Source organism: Podarcis bocagei, assembly GCF_964188305.1.
Source record: "Podarcis bocagei genome assembly, chromosome: W".
Taxonomy (NCBI): domain Eukaryota; kingdom Metazoa; phylum Chordata; class Lepidosauria; order Squamata; family Lacertidae; genus Podarcis; species Podarcis bocagei.
In genome coordinates this window covers 70,709,790-70,727,618 of record NC_138131.1, presented here as the reverse complement: position 1 = coordinate 70,727,618, position 17,829 = coordinate 70,709,790, and the positions used below count along the sequence as shown (strand labels likewise).

Here is a 17,829-nt window from a genome sequence, read left to right as displayed (position 1 = left end):
GGCTTTGAAAACGGTATAAGTGCAATTTATTCAGAACAAAAGGCTAAACTAATTGTAAATAATGTGGTGACGGAAGAATTTAAGATAGAAAAAGGTACACGACAAGGTTGCCCAATCTCCCCATTGCTCTTTATATCGGTCCTGGAGGTTTTGCTAAATATGATTAGAAAGGACCAACTGGTAAAAGGTATACAAGTCAGAGCTAAACAGTACAAATTGAGAGCATTTGCAGATGACTTTGTATTGACGTTACAGGAGCCAGAATCTAGTACCAAAAGGGTTTTAGAACTGATTCAAGAATTTGGTCAGGTTGCAGGATTTAAACTGAATAAGTTAAAAACCAAGGTTTTAGAGAAAAAATTAACACCAATTGAGAGAGAGAGAGGTTTCAGAATGAGACAGGTTTAACAGTGGTTAAGAAAGTGAAATACCTGGGGATTAACATGACAGCAAAAAATGGGAATTTATTTAAAGACAACTACGAAAAATGCTGGGCTGAAGTGAAAAAAGATTTAGAAATGTGGTCAAATTTGAAGCTTTCACTGCTGGGCCGTATTGCTGCGATAAAAATGAATGTATGGCCTAGAATGTTGTTTTTGTTTCAAACATTGCAAATTGTGGACTGTCAGGGAACTGCCATCAGAGCCAAGAGTGGAGGTAAGGCTCCCCGACCATGCAGGAGAAGGGACCAGCAGAGGGAGAGAGAACACTCCCTTTGGGGAAGGTTATCAGCATGACACCGGGGAGGAAGGGGACCAGGGAAGGACTTCGGAGAGAGGGCTCCAAGACTCTTCCACAGAGACCAGCGGGGAGAGTCCAGGACCTCCGCTGGCTACGCCTACTCTGCGCAGAAAGCTTCCGCGCAGGGAGGCTAGGCGGAGACTGGGTGTCAATGAATTTTTATGTTGGAAGAAATTCAGGAAACGCCCACTGACGGATTCTGCCAGCGACTGACACAGCCACGGAGGAAGGGCTGTCCAGCCAGGGAAAGGTTTAGCCAGGCAACGTTGCCTAGAAGTTCAGCATCCTTTACGCACGAGCAACCCCAATTCCCATTACATGGACAAAATGGATTGTTTCAAGAAGTGGCAGAGAGACATTTCTAGATTTGTCTGGCAGGGCAAGAAGCCTAGAATAAAATTTAAAATACTAACAGATGCAAAGGAAAGAGGTGGATTTGCCCTGCCAGACTTTAAACTTTACTATGAATCAGCAGCTTTTTGCTGGTTGAAAGATTGGCCTCTTCTTGAAAACGCTGACATTTTGGATTCAGAAGGTTTGACCAATGTATTTGGATGGTATGATAAGGTCAAAGCACATAAAGCATTTAAAAACCATATTGTCAGGAAAGCATTGTTCAATGTTTGGATAAGATATAAGGATTTATTGGAAAATAAAACCCCAAGGTGGCTGTCACCAATGGAAGCGAAAGCTCAGAAAAAGCTCAATATGGAGGCCAAATGGCCGAAATATTGGGAAATTTTGGAAAAAAAATGGAGATAGACTAAAACTGCAGAGTTTTGAGAAATAAAAAAACAAAGTGCGAGACTGGCTTCATTATTATCAGATAATGGAGGCATATAATTTGGACAAGAAAATTGGTTTCCAGGTGGAAAAATCAAAATTAGAAACAGAACTGTTAGAACCCAAAACTAAGATTTTGTCAAAGATGTATAACTTGCTGTTGAAATGGAATACTCAGGATGAAACGGTGAAATCTGCTATGATTAAATGGGCACAAGATGTGCTCACTTATGGCTTATGTGTGTGGTACAGAAGCTGCACTACCCAGGACAGGATGGGGTTGTGCAGAGTTGTTAAGGCAGTAGAGAGCATTGTTGGCTGCCCACTCTCCACCTTAGAGCAGATTTATGCCACAAGGTGCCATAGGAGAATGACTTATGGCATTACAAACAAGGAAACGCGGATTTATTGATTATTTTTATTTTGGACGATTCGTGGAATGACTGAAGGAAGTCTTATTCTTTACTTTTAGTGAATTAATATGAGTATTGATATAGTTTGTTCTGTGTTTTGATTTTTGAAAACCAATAAAAATTATGCATGGAAAAAAGGTGCCATAGGAAGGCACTGGACATAGTAAAAGATCCATCGCATCCTGGTCACTGTCTCTTCGAGCTCTTGCCATCGGGACGGAGATACAGGACGATGAAGACAAGAACGAGCCGTCTTAAGAACAGCTTCTTCTCCAGAGCGATCTCGGCCCTGAATCGGAAGCCCGGACTTTGAAAGTCATCTAATCTCCCTTGCTGTATTATATTGTACTGTTTAATTAGTGTTTTTATGGAGCAGTCAAGTAATTTTGTTGTCCCCGAGAGGAGGCAATGACAATAAAGATATTATTATTATTATTATTGTTGTTGTTGTTGTTGTTGTTGTTGTTGTTGTTGTTGTTGTTGTTATTGTTATTATTATGTTGGACATAACATAATGATGGCTGTCTGGGAACAGTTATGGACCACAAGTATGAAATTCACGGCATGTAATGCCTTAAGAGAGAATATTATGAAAATGATATACAGGTGGTACATGACCCCCGTCAAGCTTGCAAAAATCTATCATCTGCCCGATAATAAATGTTGGAAATGTAAAGAAACTGAAGGTACATTCTTTCACCTTGGGTGGACGTGCCCAAGGATTAAGGCTTTCTGGGAGATGATCTATAATGAATTGAAAAAGGTATTTAAATATACCTTCTTGAAGAAACCAGAGGCCTTTGTCCTGGGCATAGTCGGCCAATTGGTGCTAAAGAAGGATAGAACTTTCTTTATGTATGCCACAACAGCAGCAAGAATACTTATTGCAAAGTATTGGAAGACACAAGACCTACCCACTCTGGGAGAATGGCAGATGAAGGTGATGGACTACATGGAATTGGCGGAAATGACTGGCAGAATCCGAGACCAGGGAGAATCATAGAATCATAGAATCATAGAGTTGGAAGAGACCACAAGGGCCATCGAGTCCAACCTCCTGCCAAGCAGGAAACACCATCAGAGCACTCCTGACATATGGTTGTCAAGCCTCTGCTTAAAATCCTCCAAAAAAGGAGACTCCACCACACTCCTTGGCAGCAAATTCCACTGTCGAACAGTGTGGGAATGTTCTGGGGTGCAGGAGAGGATATATTGACTAATTATATCCTTATCCAACTTGTGCTAACAAGTTCCCAAAATATCAGCAGAGTTTATAGACATTCCCCTTTAAGTTCACAACGGTAACGTGTGCACAGGTTCGCTAGAACCTCTATAATAACTACTCTGGTAATTTCCCCTTTGTTCCTTCTTAAAAATACATGACACAGTCTTTATAAAAGTATAAAAGAGTTTACTCACGTTCTGTTCACAACATGATCCCAGAAGGTAGACAGGCTTAAAAAGGTTGCATATATTTAGAATCTATCTTGTTGCAAGATAGACCTTATCTCCTCTCTTGGCTGGGAGCCAAGAGGGCATCTTAAGATGCTTCCTCATCGAAGGAAAATGGCAGAGAGAGAGAGATGGCTGCCTGCCCTGTGCTTTTGTCATTACCTGCACAGGTGAGGCCACACCCACCTCTGGTCACATGCGGAGGAAGTCCGTCCCCAGGAAGTTTACCTGCTTGCTGGACAGACATCCCTCCCCATGTTCTAACATGTACACTCTAGGAATGTTGTCATTGACTGCTCCTGTGTTAAGGAAACTGTGTCCTACTGGGGGTCCCAAACTCAGGCCGGCCCCATTCACCCTCCGGGACTTCCAGAAACGTAAGGTCCCCACAATGGGGGTGGGGACCTTCAGGGTGCAATACCGAGGGTGGACGCGGCAACTGGACTTGCTCATGGTCAAGGGCCCCTACATTACCTTACTGGGATTGGCATGGTTTGGACCACTGGGGCTAGCCATCACCGGGGTGAACCACACTACCTTACAAGTGGACGTGGACGCCATCTGCAAGGAATTTCCAGGGGTTTTCGATGGGAAATTGGGACAGTATAAGGGCCCCCCCATTGCTCTACAGCTTGACCCCGCAGTACGACCGGTCAGGCTCAAGGCCCGCCGGGTCCCATTCGCCCTGAGACCGCGTATAGATGAGGAATTGGACTGGCTCGTGGAGCAAGGAGTGCTGGAAACCCCAATCGTCACACCCGTCAAGCCTAATGGTTCAGTCCGCATCTGCGCAGACTACAAATGTACCATAAACAAGGCCCTCACGGCCCATGCATACCCAGTGCCAGTGGTCAGCCATGTCCTTGCCACCCTGGCTGGGTCGAAAATTTTTGGCAAGCTGGACTTGGCCCAAGCATATCAACAGCTGCCAGCAGAGGCACAGACGATTGTGACGCACAGAGGAGAGTTCAGGGTAAAGCGGCTGCAATTCGGTGTCAGTGTGGCACCAGGCATATTCCAGAATCTAATGGACTCGCTCCTTAAAGGGATTCCTGGCGTCACCCCCTTCTTCGATGATGTGTTGATTGCCGGGCCCACACCAGAGGAGTTTGAGGACCGCCTCCGCACCGTTCTGCACCGTTTCCAGACAGCGGGTCTCAAGGTGAAGCAGGAAAAATGTCTACTAGGAGTGCCTCAGGTGGACTTTCTGGGATTTATGGTGGACGCAGAAGGGGTCCCCCCGACTGGGGACAAGGTACGGGCCATTTGTGATGCCCCAGCGCCCAAGAGCAAGACTGAACTTCAGGCCTTCTTGGGACTATTGAACTTTTACCATTCCTTCCTTCCCCACAAGGCGGCGGTAGCAGAGCCCCTACACAGACTCCTGGACAAGCGGGCCCCTTGGGTGTGGGGCCAGCGCCAGGAGGCTGCATTCCTGGCAGTCAAGGACTTGCTTGTCTCAAACTCGGTCTTGGCACAGTTCGACGAGAGGCTGCCGGTGGTGCTAGCATGCGACGCCTCACCCTATGGCATTGGCGCTGTCCTGGGGCACCAACTCCCGGATGGAAGAGAGGTACCGGTGGCGTACTTTTCCCAGACACTCAACGCAACCGAGAGGAACTACTCGCAAATTGACAAGGAGGGTCTGGCAATCGTGAAGGGAGTAAAAAAATTCCATGATTTCTTGTACGGGCGGCCCTTCACCGTGGTGACTGACCACAAGCCGTTGCTTGGCTTGTTTGCCCCCGAAAAGCAGACCCCCCAAGTGCTGTCTCCTCGCGTCCTCAGGTGGTCAATTTTCCTTGCCAGCTACCAGTATGCACTGATTCACCGACCTGGGAAGGTGATGGGCCATGCGGACGCCCTCAGCAGGCTACCACTACCGGAAACAGGCCCTGACCCAGCACCTGCACAAGAGGCTATGAGCCCCATTCAGGCACAAGAAGTTGCACACCATTCCAAGAAAGATAGGGTCATCTCCCGGGTCCTGGACTGGATGTGGAGGGGATGGCCCAGCAGCAGCCCTGGGCCAGAATTTGCTGGCTACACAACCCGCAAACATGAACTGTCGGCCCACAAGGGGTGCCTGTTATGGGGAAGCAGGGTCGTTGTTCCCCAGCCCCTCCGCAAAAGGGTCCTCACAGCCCTACACGAGACACACCCAGGGGTAGTAAGAATGAAGGCCCTTGCCAGGAGTTATGTGTGGTGGCCAGGGATCGACAGAGAGATAGAGGCCTGGGTCAAACACTGCCAGGCCTGCCAAGAATCCCGCCCAGATCCCCCAAGGGCCCCAGTCCAGTCCTGGGAGTCCGCCCGAGCACCATGGTCACGCCTGCATGTGGACTTCGCTGGCCCCTTTCAGGGGAAAACATTCTTCATAGTGGTGGACTCCTACACCAAATGGCTGGAAGTCGCACTGGTACCGTTCACTTCTACATCCGCAGCCATCCGGGTACTACGCAGGCTGTTTGCAACCCACGGGCTCCCTGACACTCTCGTCTCAGACAACGGGACTGCATTTACGTCAGGAGAATTCCAAACCTTCACAGCGCAGAACGCCATCCGCCACATCCGTTCAGCGCCGTTCCACCCTGCCACCAATGGCCAAGCAGAACGCATGGTGCGGACCACCAAGGACACCCTTCGCCGCATGACGCAAGGGGATTGGGAGTACCGCCTTGCCACATTCCTCCTAGCACAGCACAGCACCCCCAGCTCAACGGCTGGCCGGAGCCCCGCTGAACTACTAATGGGTCGGCGCCTTGCAATCAGATTGGACCGCCTTCACCCCGATAGAGCTCAGGATGAGGTAGTGGTGGGGGAAGGCAGGAACCCCCGGACCTTCGAGGCCCAGGACCCAGTGTACGCAAAGAATTTTGGGGCAGGCCCAGCATGGTTACCCGCCACAGTCACCAGGGTCACTGGCCCCGTGTCGTACAAGGTGCTAACTGATGGGGGGCAATGCTGGCGCCGCCACTGCGACCAGATACGGCGACGATTCCCAGGAGAAAACCAGGAGGAGGAAAGGTCAGCGGAGTCCCAAGGAAACAGAGGGGCAGTGAGGCCCATAGACCAGGAGGGGCCAGCAGGAGAGGCAGAATCAGTAAATACAGAGAGGACGCGCGAGGCCGAAAGGACACCGGAACCAGAACCACGACTGAGCGAGCCGGTTGCGCCAGACCAAACAGGCCCATCACAGCCAGCATCCTTGGAACACGAGCCAGAACCTGAACCCCGGACCAGGGAACACCACAGGCCGCAACGCACACGTAGGCCGCCGTAAAGCATGTACCTCGAGGACTATGAATGCGACCTCCCGGGCAGGACTGGAATTTAGAGGGGAGAGGTGTTATGTACTGAGTTGAATAGGATCCAAACTGCAGCAGTCTGATTGGTCCTAGAACAATAGGATCCAAATTGCAGCAGTCTGATTGGTCCTAGAACAATAGGATTCAGAATGCAGCAGTCTGATTGGTCCAAGAACAATGCAGCAGCATGATTGGTTGGCAGGAACCACCCAATCATGCTCCAGATATAAGTGAATCCACAACCTGATTGGCTTACAGTAGAATTCCAGAATTAACCAATCATGTGCAGCCCATTGTGTAAATAATGTATATAAAGCAGATACTTTGAGGGGACTTTCATTCATTCCTCCTCACCACTATGAGCTGAATAAAGAGCATGAAATCAATTTGCGACTCTGAGTATATTTCAGATCTGCTCCAGAATCTTCCCTGGTATTGATGTCAGACTGACTGGGCGGTAATTATTTGGGTCCTCTCTTTTCCCTTTTTTGACAACATTTGCCCTCCTCCAGTCTGCCGGGACTTCGCCTGTTCTCCAGGAATTCTCAAAGATGACTGCCAGTGGTTCTGAGATCACATCTGCCAGTTCTTTTAATACTCTTGGATGCAGTTCATCTGGCCCTGGAGACTTGAATACATCTAAACTAGCCAAGTATTCTTGTACTATCTCCTTAGTTATTCTGGGCTGTGTTTCCTTTGCTGAATCATTTGCTCCAAATTCTTCAGGTCGGGCATTGTTTTCTTTATCGGAGAAGACTGAGGCAAAGAAGGCATTGAGGAGTTCAGCCCTTTCTGTGTCCCCTGTTTGCATTTCACCATCTTCTCCTCTGAGTGACCCCACTGTTTCTTTGTTCTTCCTTTTGCTACGAACATACCCATAAAAGCCTTTTTTGTTGCTTTTAACCTCTCTAGCAAGCCTGAGTTCATTCTGTGCTTTAGCTTTTCTGACTTTGTGTCTACACGTGCTGGCTATTTGTTTGAATTCCTCTTTGGTGGTTCCCCCCCTTTTCCATTTTTTGTACACATCCTTTTTTAATTTTAACTCAGTTAAAAGTTCTTTAGATAGCCACCCTGGCTTCTTTAGGCACCTTCCATGTTTGCGTCTCATTGGTATTGCCTGACGTTGTGCTTTTACTATCTCCCTCTTAACAAACTCCCAGCAATCATGAACTCCCTTTCCTTTTAGTATTACTGTCCATGGGATCTCACCCAGCACTTCCCTAAGTTTTATGAAGTCGGCTTTCTTAAAGTCAAGAAATTGAGTCCTAGTATGCTTGGCTGCTCCTTTCCACTGTATAGTAAACTTCAGAAGAGCATGATCACTCGCACCTAATGATCCTTCCACTTCTACCCCACTAACCAGGTCATCAACATTGGTTAGGACCAGATCTAAAATGGCTGTTCCTCTTGTTGCTTCTCCCACTTTCTGGACAATGAAGTTGTCTGCAAGGCCAGTGAGGAATCTGTTTGACCTTATGCTCTTGGCTGAGTTTGACATCCAACAAATATCCGGGTAATTGAAGTCCCCCATTACTACTATCTCCCTTCCTTTTGCATGCTTGGCCATCTGTCCCAGGAAGGCATCATCTATGTCCTCCATTTGGCTTGGGGATCTATAGTAAACTCCCACAACGAGGTCACTGTTATTCTTCTCTCCCTTAATTTTGACCCAAATGCTCTCACTTTGGCTTTGAGGTTCTAAATCTTGGATCTCTTCACAGGTATACACATCCCTGACATATAACACCACTCCTCCTCCTTTCTTGTCTGGTATGTTTCTCTGAAATAGATTGTATCCCCCCATTATTACATTCCAATCGTGGGACTTATCCCACCAGGTTTCAGTGATGCCTATTATGTCATATTTAGTTTGCTGTACCAAGAGCACAAGCTCATCTTGTTTATTTCCCATGCTTTACGCATTAGTGTACAGACATTGAAATCCATTAATCATTCCCCCGTGTCTCTTATTTAAGGATTTTTTCCTCCCACCACTTGGTCTGCGTGCTGTTTGCTCCATTTGGTCTATGACATTTGGATGATCATCTTCATCAATTGATAGACTCCTACCTTCAGCAGCACTGTCTCCCTCCCATACATTAGTCAGTTTAAAGCCCTCCTGATGAGGTTTCTGAGATTTTTGGCAAAAACATTCCTCCCAACCGTTGTGAGGTGCAGCCCATCGCTTGCCAGAAGTCCATCTTCAAGAAACTGCAGTCCGTGATCTAAGAATCCAAAACGTTCCTGTTTACACGATTTGCGAAGCCAGCTGTTCACTTCCACTATTTTTCCCTCTCTCCCTGGGCCACGTCATTCAACTGGGAGGACAGATGAGATGACAATTTGTGCATTTAGTTTCTTCAATTTCCCGCCGAGAGCCCCGTAGTCTCTTTTGATCTTCTGGAGGCTATTGCTTGCAGTGTCATTGGTTCCCACATGAACCAAGAGGAAGGGGTATTTGTCAGTGGGTTTTATGATTCCTTGTAGTCGTTCAGTTACATCTTGGATCCTAGCCCCGGGGAGACAGCACACTTCCCGAGACATCTTCTCAGGCCCACAGATCACTGCTTCTGTTCCCCTCAGTAGGGAATCTCCTATCACCACTACACGCCTCCTCTTAGGTTTGGTCGGGGTTCTTCCATGAGCTGTCCATTCCAAGGTCGCCTGCACATTCCCTGAGGGCTGACTTTGCTGCTCATCTTCATATACCTGATCGACTGTAATGAGGGAGAGATCCTCAAATGGAGTCTGCTCTTCGTCTTCCATGCTAGGGGAGAGGACCTCAAAGAAGAGTTGGTGAAAGAAGATTGGAAGAAATTTAAAGATTATCTACAGAAATATTGTAAAATTAATGAATGTTAGAATGATGTTATAAGAAGTTAAGTGGTTTAAGCAGTAATGCTATAAAGGTGTATGTAAAAATGGATTGATAACAGGTGAAAATTTAAAGTTATACTATATTAAGTTAAAGGATTAGGAGAAAATAAAGAGGGAAAGAAATTGGTGAATTAACTAATTGAATTGGAATACAAAAAAGGGAGGTATGAGGAGGTCAGGGAAACAAGGATATGAATGTAAGGCATGGAAAGATTGATTTATTTTTTTCTTTTTTTCCTTTGTAAGTGTTTTTATTTTTCTATTCTGTATTTTGTATTTTATATTTTTCTTGTATTTTTATTTTTGTTTTTTATTTTTTAATTTCTTGTTTTTATGTAATTCTTTCCTCTGAAATTTTAATAAATATCATTTTTTAAAAAAAACAAAAGATGTTGGACATAACATAATGATGGCTGACTGGGAACGGTTATGGACCACAGGTATGAAATTTAAGGCATGTAATGCCTTAAGAGAAAATTTAATGAAAATGATTTATAGGTGGTACATGACACCAGCTAAGCTTCAAAAAATCTACCATTTGCCCGATAATAAATGTTGGAAATGTAATGAGACTGAAGGTACATTCTTTCACCTTTGGTGGACATGCCCAAGGATTAAGGCATTCTGGGAGATGATTTATAATGAAATGAAAAAGGTATTTAAATATACCTACCTTAAGAAACCAGAGGCCTTTCTCCTGGGCATGGTCGGCCAATTGGTGTTAAAGAAGGATAGAACTTTTTTATGTATGCAACAACAGCAGCAAGAATACTCATTGCGAAATATTGGAAGACACAAGATTTACCCACCAGGGAAGAATGGCAGATGAAGTTGATTGACTACATGGAATTGGCGGCAGAATCCGAGACCAGGGAGAAGAGTCAGTGGAAGAAGACTGGAAAAAGTTTAAAGACTATTTACAGAAATACTGTAAAATTAATGAATGTTAGAAAAATGTTGGAATGAAGTTATATGGCTTTAGTAGAAATGTTATAAGGAATTAAGTATAAATAGATTATTAGAGTATTAAAGGGAAAAATAAGGTTAGAATGTGTTAAGACAATTATAGGATAGAAAACAGGGGAAGATGGAAAGGAATTGCTGAAACAATTAATAGAAGTGGTATACAAAAAGGGAGGTGTGAGGAGGTTGTGGAAATTAGTGAAAGAAAGATAACATATTGAAATTGGACTGTGTTTTAAATGGTTTTTGTTTTGTTTTGTTAGTTGTATGTTAGTGTTTTGTAGTGGTTTTTTTTCTCTTTTTGTATTGTATTGTATTGTATTATTGTAGGTTTTTTCTTTTTTGGTTTTTTGTAGTGTTGTGTTTAATTTGTTGGAAAACTAATAAATATTATTATAAAAAAGAAAGAAAGAGAGGGGTCGATGAGGATTTGGGTAACTTGTACAGGGGTTTATTTAGGGTTTTCCTATCTCTTGTTGCTTGGCAACTTCCTAGTGATTTTAGTGAGCTCTAACTATCCGGTTTCCTTTTGTTCCTTTCCTTACTTCCTATTCCAAAACCTGGGGTTCCTTTCCACTCTGCCAAATCTTGCCCAATTCCTCCTGGGCTATCCCTCCTGGCAACCTCCTACCTATCGTCACAATCTCAGGAAAAGGGGCCCTACTGAACGCCCGAGCCGTGCGGTGGCAGATCGGGTGATCCCTGGATAGAGTTTTGAACCGAAAATCCCCCTTGCTTTCGGAAGCGGGCTCACTTACGTGGCACCGACCGGTGCGGCTGGGATTAATGATAGAAAGCCAGACCCCTTCCTGCCCCCTTGCCGGGCACTAGGGAAGTTCGGAAAGAGAGCTCCAACCCCTTGCTTTCAAATGGGATGCCCGTTGCGGTGATTCGGCTGTCTTTCAAGCCGGTTCTCTCCGTCTTACTTTCAGGCTCCCAGTTGGTGCGGCTGGCTGGAGATTTTAAGAAAAGAGATAGAGCTCAGAACCCCCCTTTCGGGTTGAGCAGCGGTCCACGGTCTCTCTCACTAAGTGGACCAAGAGAAAGGTAAGAAGGAGCGATAGAGAGGAGGGCAGAGAATTCAGTTGCCAGGAGATTACCACCCCCTTCCCACCAGTGCACTGGATTTCCCTTTTTCCTTATACTCACGCGTCTTCAACTGTGACCCCGGGATCGATGAATAAGCCGGCTGGATCCCTCTTTGCTCCCCGGCTGAACTCCTGGGGCATTCAATTAGCGCCCGTAAGATGGCCGGAGGTCCAAAAGGATCTTCCTAGGCAAAATGGTCGGAGCCGGCTGAAGATTTCAGGGCCCCCAGTCAGCAACGCAGGAGAACCGCACGTCCCGGTTCGGGTGCCAAATGTTACTGTAAAATCTGGGTGCGAGGCTGCTCTGCCACCCAGCTCGTCGGACTAAGTCCGCGGGTCCCTGCAGAGGAAAATGAGCTCAGCCGGAGACAGGAGCAAGCTGCAGAAGATCCAAGTTTATTGCGCAACAGGTTCAAGGCAAGATTGAACCCCGGGAAAGGGGTGACATGAACTTTTAAAACTTCCCTCCATGTCCCAGAATACAGTGCAAAATACATTACAGTTACATCATGAATACATTAAGAAGAGGTTGGGTTACACAGATTACATTATGAATACATTAGGAAGAGGTTGGGTTACACTGGATTAACATATGGAGGGGGGAATATGCAGAACTGGAGATATGCACAGATAAGCACATCCTGAGTACCGGTGATGAGAAGACAATGGTTCATGTATGCATAGCCTGCCACCTGGCATTGCCCAGAGGAAAGGCTTGGCAGAGCGATTTGACAGGATTAGGGTCTTCCTGAGTACGTGACACCTCGCTTGAGGGATCGTGGAGGGCAGGGGAGGTTTCATGGAGTCCTGGAGAGACTGAGCCGATTGGCACCAAAAGCAAGAAAATCGGAGTTGTGGTTGATTTTATATGAATTTTTAAAGATTTTAGTCCATTTTATATTGATAATTGAGGTCGGAAACAAAATGGATACATTGTAGCAAGATTTGACACTTTTATGAGTTCACAAGTTTCGGTTCCATTGTTCTCCCAGCGGGGAGCCGTCAGCAGCTTGTCAAGAGGTTAAATGAGGCGTGCTGGAGCTCGCTGAGCTAGCTCTGCAAAGCGAATGCATGGTTCTGATTGGGTAGAACGCAGCCATTGAAAGGAATAGGGAATACAGCTTCGTACGGTCAACCCATAGTAAAAATAGAGCGGGAGGGAAGGCATAAGATTTTGGGCTTATTTCGCCCGTAATAGCGGATCGGTGTAGGAAAGGGGAAAAGGCACTTTATTTATGGGGCTTGGGGTAGAGTGTGGTGCTTGTGCATCGGTGTGGGGGCTGAGGGGTCCACGTGGGGCTGGGTACCCTTGAGGTCATCGCCTCGGACCCTCTGGTGACTGGCGGAAGGGTGAAGAAAGGCATGCCCCCCCTTCCGTATCAGTAGTTGTGTTTTCTACAGATCAGTTTCATTTGTTGTGAGACATTAGTGTTGCATGCAGTGTTGGGTTAGGAAGAACAGAGGGGGAAAGAGGGGGGGGGGTGGGGTCGGTTGGCAATGCTTCTCTTCTACTTAGTGTACAGGGGAAACTCGGGAAATTAGAATATCGTGGAAAAGTTCATTTATTCAAGTAATTCAACTTAAAAGGTGAAACTAATATATGAGATAGACTCATGACATGCAAAGCGAGATATGTCAAGCCTTTATTTGTTATGATTGTGATGGCATACAGCTGATGAAAACCCCAAATTAACAATCTCAGAAAATTAGAATATGAAATGAAATCAGCAAAACAAGGATTGCAAATAGAGCAATATTTGACCTCTGAGAAGTAGAAGCATGCATATGTACTCAGTACTTGGTTTGGGCCCCTTTTGCATCAATTACTGCCTCAGTGCGGCGTGGCATGGGTGCTATCAGCCTGTGGCACTGCTGAGGTGTTATGAAAGACCAGGATGCTTCAACAGCAGCCTTCAGCTCTTCTGCATTGCTCGGTCTCATGTGTCTCATCTTTCTCTTGGCAATGCCCCATAGGCTTGACAACCATATGTCAGGAGTGCTCTGATGGTGTTTCCTGCTTGGCAGGGGGTTGGACTCGATGGCCCTTGTGGTCTATTCCAACTCTATGATTGTATGATTCTATGATTCTCTATGGGGTTCAGGTCAGGCGAGTCCTCTGGCCAATCAAGCACAGTAATCCCATGGGCATTGAACCAGGTTTTGTTACTTTTGGCAGTGTGGGCAGGTGCCAAGTCCTGCTGGGAAATGAAATCAGCATCCCCATAAAGCTTGTCTGCAGAAGGAAGCATGAAGTGCTCCAAAATCTCCTGGTAGACTGCTGCGTTGACCCTGGATTTAATGAAGCACAGTTTGGGGTACTCTCATTTTGACTCAAGAAAATCACCATTTTATAGTTCAAATCGGGGAAAAGAAATGCAGTACAGTAAATGGACAAAAGTGCAAAGATTCACAAAATGTTTTGGGCTGTGCGTACCCCTGCATCCCCCCCAGAAAAAAGCACTGGTTGTAACTGAGACCTGTGGGTATAGGGAGGTATAACAGCAACAACAACAACAAGGTCTGCCCCTCTCCTTCTCTCCTAGGTTCAGCCAACTGAGGGACATGGCAGCCCGCAAGAAGAAGGGGACCCGCAAAGTCCCCAAGAAGTCCAGGGTTGCTGTGGGCCCACGTGAGCAAATGCTTCCTTTTCATTTTGGAGCGTAAGGAGGGGTGGCCTTAATGCTCTAATCCTCAACTGTGGAAAATAAGTAGAAATGAACTAACCTGCCCCCATGTCCTTTCCTTCTTCTCTTGTTGCAGATGGTTCAGAGACTGGCAGGGTCTGGGCATCGCCTGTGGTTAGTGTTTGAGAAAACAGCACAGTACATACGAAATCCCTCACCCACCCCCATCCACCAGTGCTGTTTATACCCCCATTTTGGCAGTCTCAGATGCAGAGAAGCCCTCCTGCCATGAACTGACAGTCTGACTCTTGCCATTTCAGCAACTGGAGAAGGATGAGATGTTCCTCTGCTGCGTGCTGGCCACTTGCTCGGAGGCCCGCCAGAGAGAAAAGGACAGGTTGAGGTATTCCAAAAAGATGGCCGTCAAGGCAATTGCGGTGAGTGAGAGGTTGCATGAGGTATCCAGGGGTGAGGGGGGCAGGAGAGCTGGGGATGGGATTGGGGGGATGCTGGGCAGAAGGAAGGCCTGGCGGGGTCTGGCCAAGAGAAGGGTTGTGCTGGCATTTGGCATTACATTGCCAATTCCTGCACTGAGTTTGGGGTTGGAGGAATCCATCTGATGTCCATAGGGAACTGACATTTTCCCCCTCTGCCCTCTGTTCTCTATCAGGATCTCATGGGACGGATTGTGTGCTTTACGCAGCCTGAATTGGCCCTTGCTACGGCACTGGAAGCCCTTTACCAACTGAGGTATACCGGGGTTTTTGAGCTTGACGAGGAGCTGGCGGGGGGGAGGGGAGCAGAATGTGGAAAGGTGTTACCAGACCTTGCCACTGCACTGAATTCGATTGGAAGATTTGCTTACAATTTCTTGGGTTTCTTGCGTTCAAAAAGCTTTATTCATGCAGCAACTATTTACAGGGTGAGTGGAGATGTGAGAGAGAAAATAGAAGCTATATTGTCTAGAGATGACTGCGAAATGGCTCAGCTTTTAGGGGTGGGATTAACTAAGACCTAGAGGCTTGCAACCAAGTGCCAGGTAGACTGCCGCATAAACAGTGCCCCCGTGTGTTTATTTTAATTTTACCTTTATTCATTTTTACCCTGTAAAATCTATACGCTGCTTGATTGTCAAAAGTGGTTTAAGCTAACACATGCAATCACTGGAAGTTCAAGAGAATGACATGTATTTGATGCTCCCCCGCCCCCCCCCCCAATATGAGGAAGACTCCAAGGAGACAGAGTCTAAAAACTTTTCCCTCCTTCTCTCCAGCCTCATGAAGCCCAAATTACCCCTGAAGCTCCACAGCCTGATTGCTCATGCAGCCTTTGCGGCGGTCATTGAGGTCAAAACTGAGCCCAACAAGCAGGTAAGTTGTTAGCCTTGAAATTTGACTTCTCCAGTTGTTGTTTCTTCTTCACACGCTTTAAGCACTGCTCCCATTGCTCAACATCTGATCTCTCTTTCCCCTGCTTGGCGCATCCTCTCCCTCATTGCCATTGCCTGCAGGAGTTAGAGGAACGTTATACTCTGATGCTGGGAGGTCTCCTCTGGGAGGCCCCAAGCACTAAGACCCTGAACTTGCTGATGAATGTAAGTATCTTGATGGCCTCAGTGGCTGTTTGACCTAGAAAGCTTTCATGGAGAAGCCGCCACCTAGCAGTGCACCTCTTGGGCCCTTCCCCTCTTGTAAGGCAAGCTGGCCACATGGACCAGCCAACAAAGGCCCACTTGCCCAGACAGCCAAAGGAGGGCCTTGGATGCAGAGCTACAATTTGGGGCTGGAGGACATTGCCATTTTAGAACAGAAACGGATCTCTCTCTGAGAGTGTAAAGGGCTTCACAGTGGTCTGCCTCTTTCCCCCAGACCAGCCTCCTGATTCTGAGGTCCCCTTTCCTCCCACAGGAACTGAGAGGTTACACAACAAGTGCGATTGCAGCGGAGAGGCAACTGGCAGCCAGTGGCATTAGCTGGCTGATGTCCTATGCAAGAAGGCTCAGCTGCCTGAAGGTAAGTCTCTCACCTTTGGCACCTTCACAGCCCCAAGAGGCTCCCAGAGTGGCTTGTGAAAGGATTCCCACAGGAGGAATCACAGTCTGGTATCAGGCGCACAACACAATGTGTGTCCCTGGGATGCCGGACAAGGCTGGAGACATTTCCTGCCCTCTTCCTTGATCTTACACTTCCACCTCTGCCTAGTAGGCTGCAGGACCCATTGAGGTCGCCTGGGGCAAGGGATTGGGGCCAGGCAATAGAACTCACTCATCCCATGATGGAAGCAAGTCTTCCCTGGCTTGGGTCTGCTTCCATGTTCTCTTGCACCCATTATTTGGGGGGGAGGGTTTAGGATCAGATCAGTCATCTGATCCAGTACGGTCTTGTCTTTTCTCTACAGCATGCTCTCGTCCCTCTGGAGCTGGCTCACTTCTGCCCCAAAGAAGGTAACACCCACAGCCTGGGGACATGGGACGCACTTTCCAGACTAAGGAGAGCCCACTCAGTAGCTGCAGCATCCTTGCTTGATGCAGACCTCCTGGGTCATGTGGCTGTGAAATCCTGCCGCAGCACAAACATGGCCAAACTGCAGGCTTGGAAGGAGTCGTTGCCACCAAAGACAGGATCCATAAAGCCTCCTTGTAAATAGGGTGGAATGGGGGCCAGGTCAATTTGGTGAATCAGTAAATGTGGCAGAAATTCATCTCTCTTCTCCTTCATTCTCTTCCAGATGACATAAGACTTGATGTCAGTTTCGATTATGGGGATAAGACACAAGTTTCAAGGCTCAGCGATGATGGAGTGGCAAGTTTTGCTTGCTGTTTCATTGTGTGTTGTTGCTAATTGTGATCATTGCTGTTGTTTTAGAATTCTTGCCTATGAAATATTACTTTTTTATTGCTTTTAAATTGTTGCTTTTTAAGCTGTCGTTGTAAAGGAAAGTGTTCTGCTAATGTTGATTGTATTCTGAATTGCTTCAAGAAGCCTCATAGCAATGAATAATATTAAGAGTAATAATTACTTTACCTGACTTAATTATAATAAAGCATTGACATGCATATTTTAAATTAGCGGTTAAGGTCTTAAACTACACATTTTAGTAGTTTCACATCTGTATTCTTTACTGTGTTCTAGCTTATAGATTTTGATTTTAACCTACATATATATGAGAGCCAGTGTGGTGTAGTGGTTAAAAGCGGTAGTCTCATAATCTGGGGAACCAGGTTTGCGTCTCTGCTCATCCACATGCAGCTGCTGGGTGACCTTGGGCCAGTCACACTTCTCTGAAGTCTCTCAGCCCCACTCACCTCACAGAATGTTTGTTGGGGGGGGGGAGGAGAATGTTAGCTGCTTTGAGACTCCTTAGGGTAGTGATAAAGCGGGATATCAAATCCAAAATTCAGTAAATTGTCTCTGCCTCCATTTTTTGGTATTGAGGGAAACGCTCTATAAAATAATCAGAAAACATCAGGGTTGTAGTCAACATCAGTCCTTTCCACAGCGGACCTATTTAAATTGATGGGCACAAATTACATGGCTGTGTTGATTTTCACGCATCTCTTCTGAGTAAAACTCAGTTGACT

The 17,829-nt window shown here is 46.5% G+C and overlaps 1 protein-coding gene and 1 long non-coding RNA gene across 2 annotated transcripts in view; one reads left to right on the top strand and one right to left on the bottom strand.

Annotated features, from left to right (window-relative positions):
* Window positions 1-17,829, bottom strand: part of LOC308578213 (uncharacterized protein) — a gene marked incomplete at its 5' end in the record, with an annotated part of 719,745 nt that overhangs the window by 327,244 nt on the left and 374,672 nt on the right. The window lies entirely within an intron of this gene.
* LOC308578365 lies at window positions 14,204-14,647 on the top strand. Its single transcript, XR_014003900.1, has 3 exons — window positions 14,204-14,254; window positions 14,386-14,423; window positions 14,570-14,647. It is a non-coding gene; the product is annotated as an uncharacterized lncRNA (long non-coding RNA).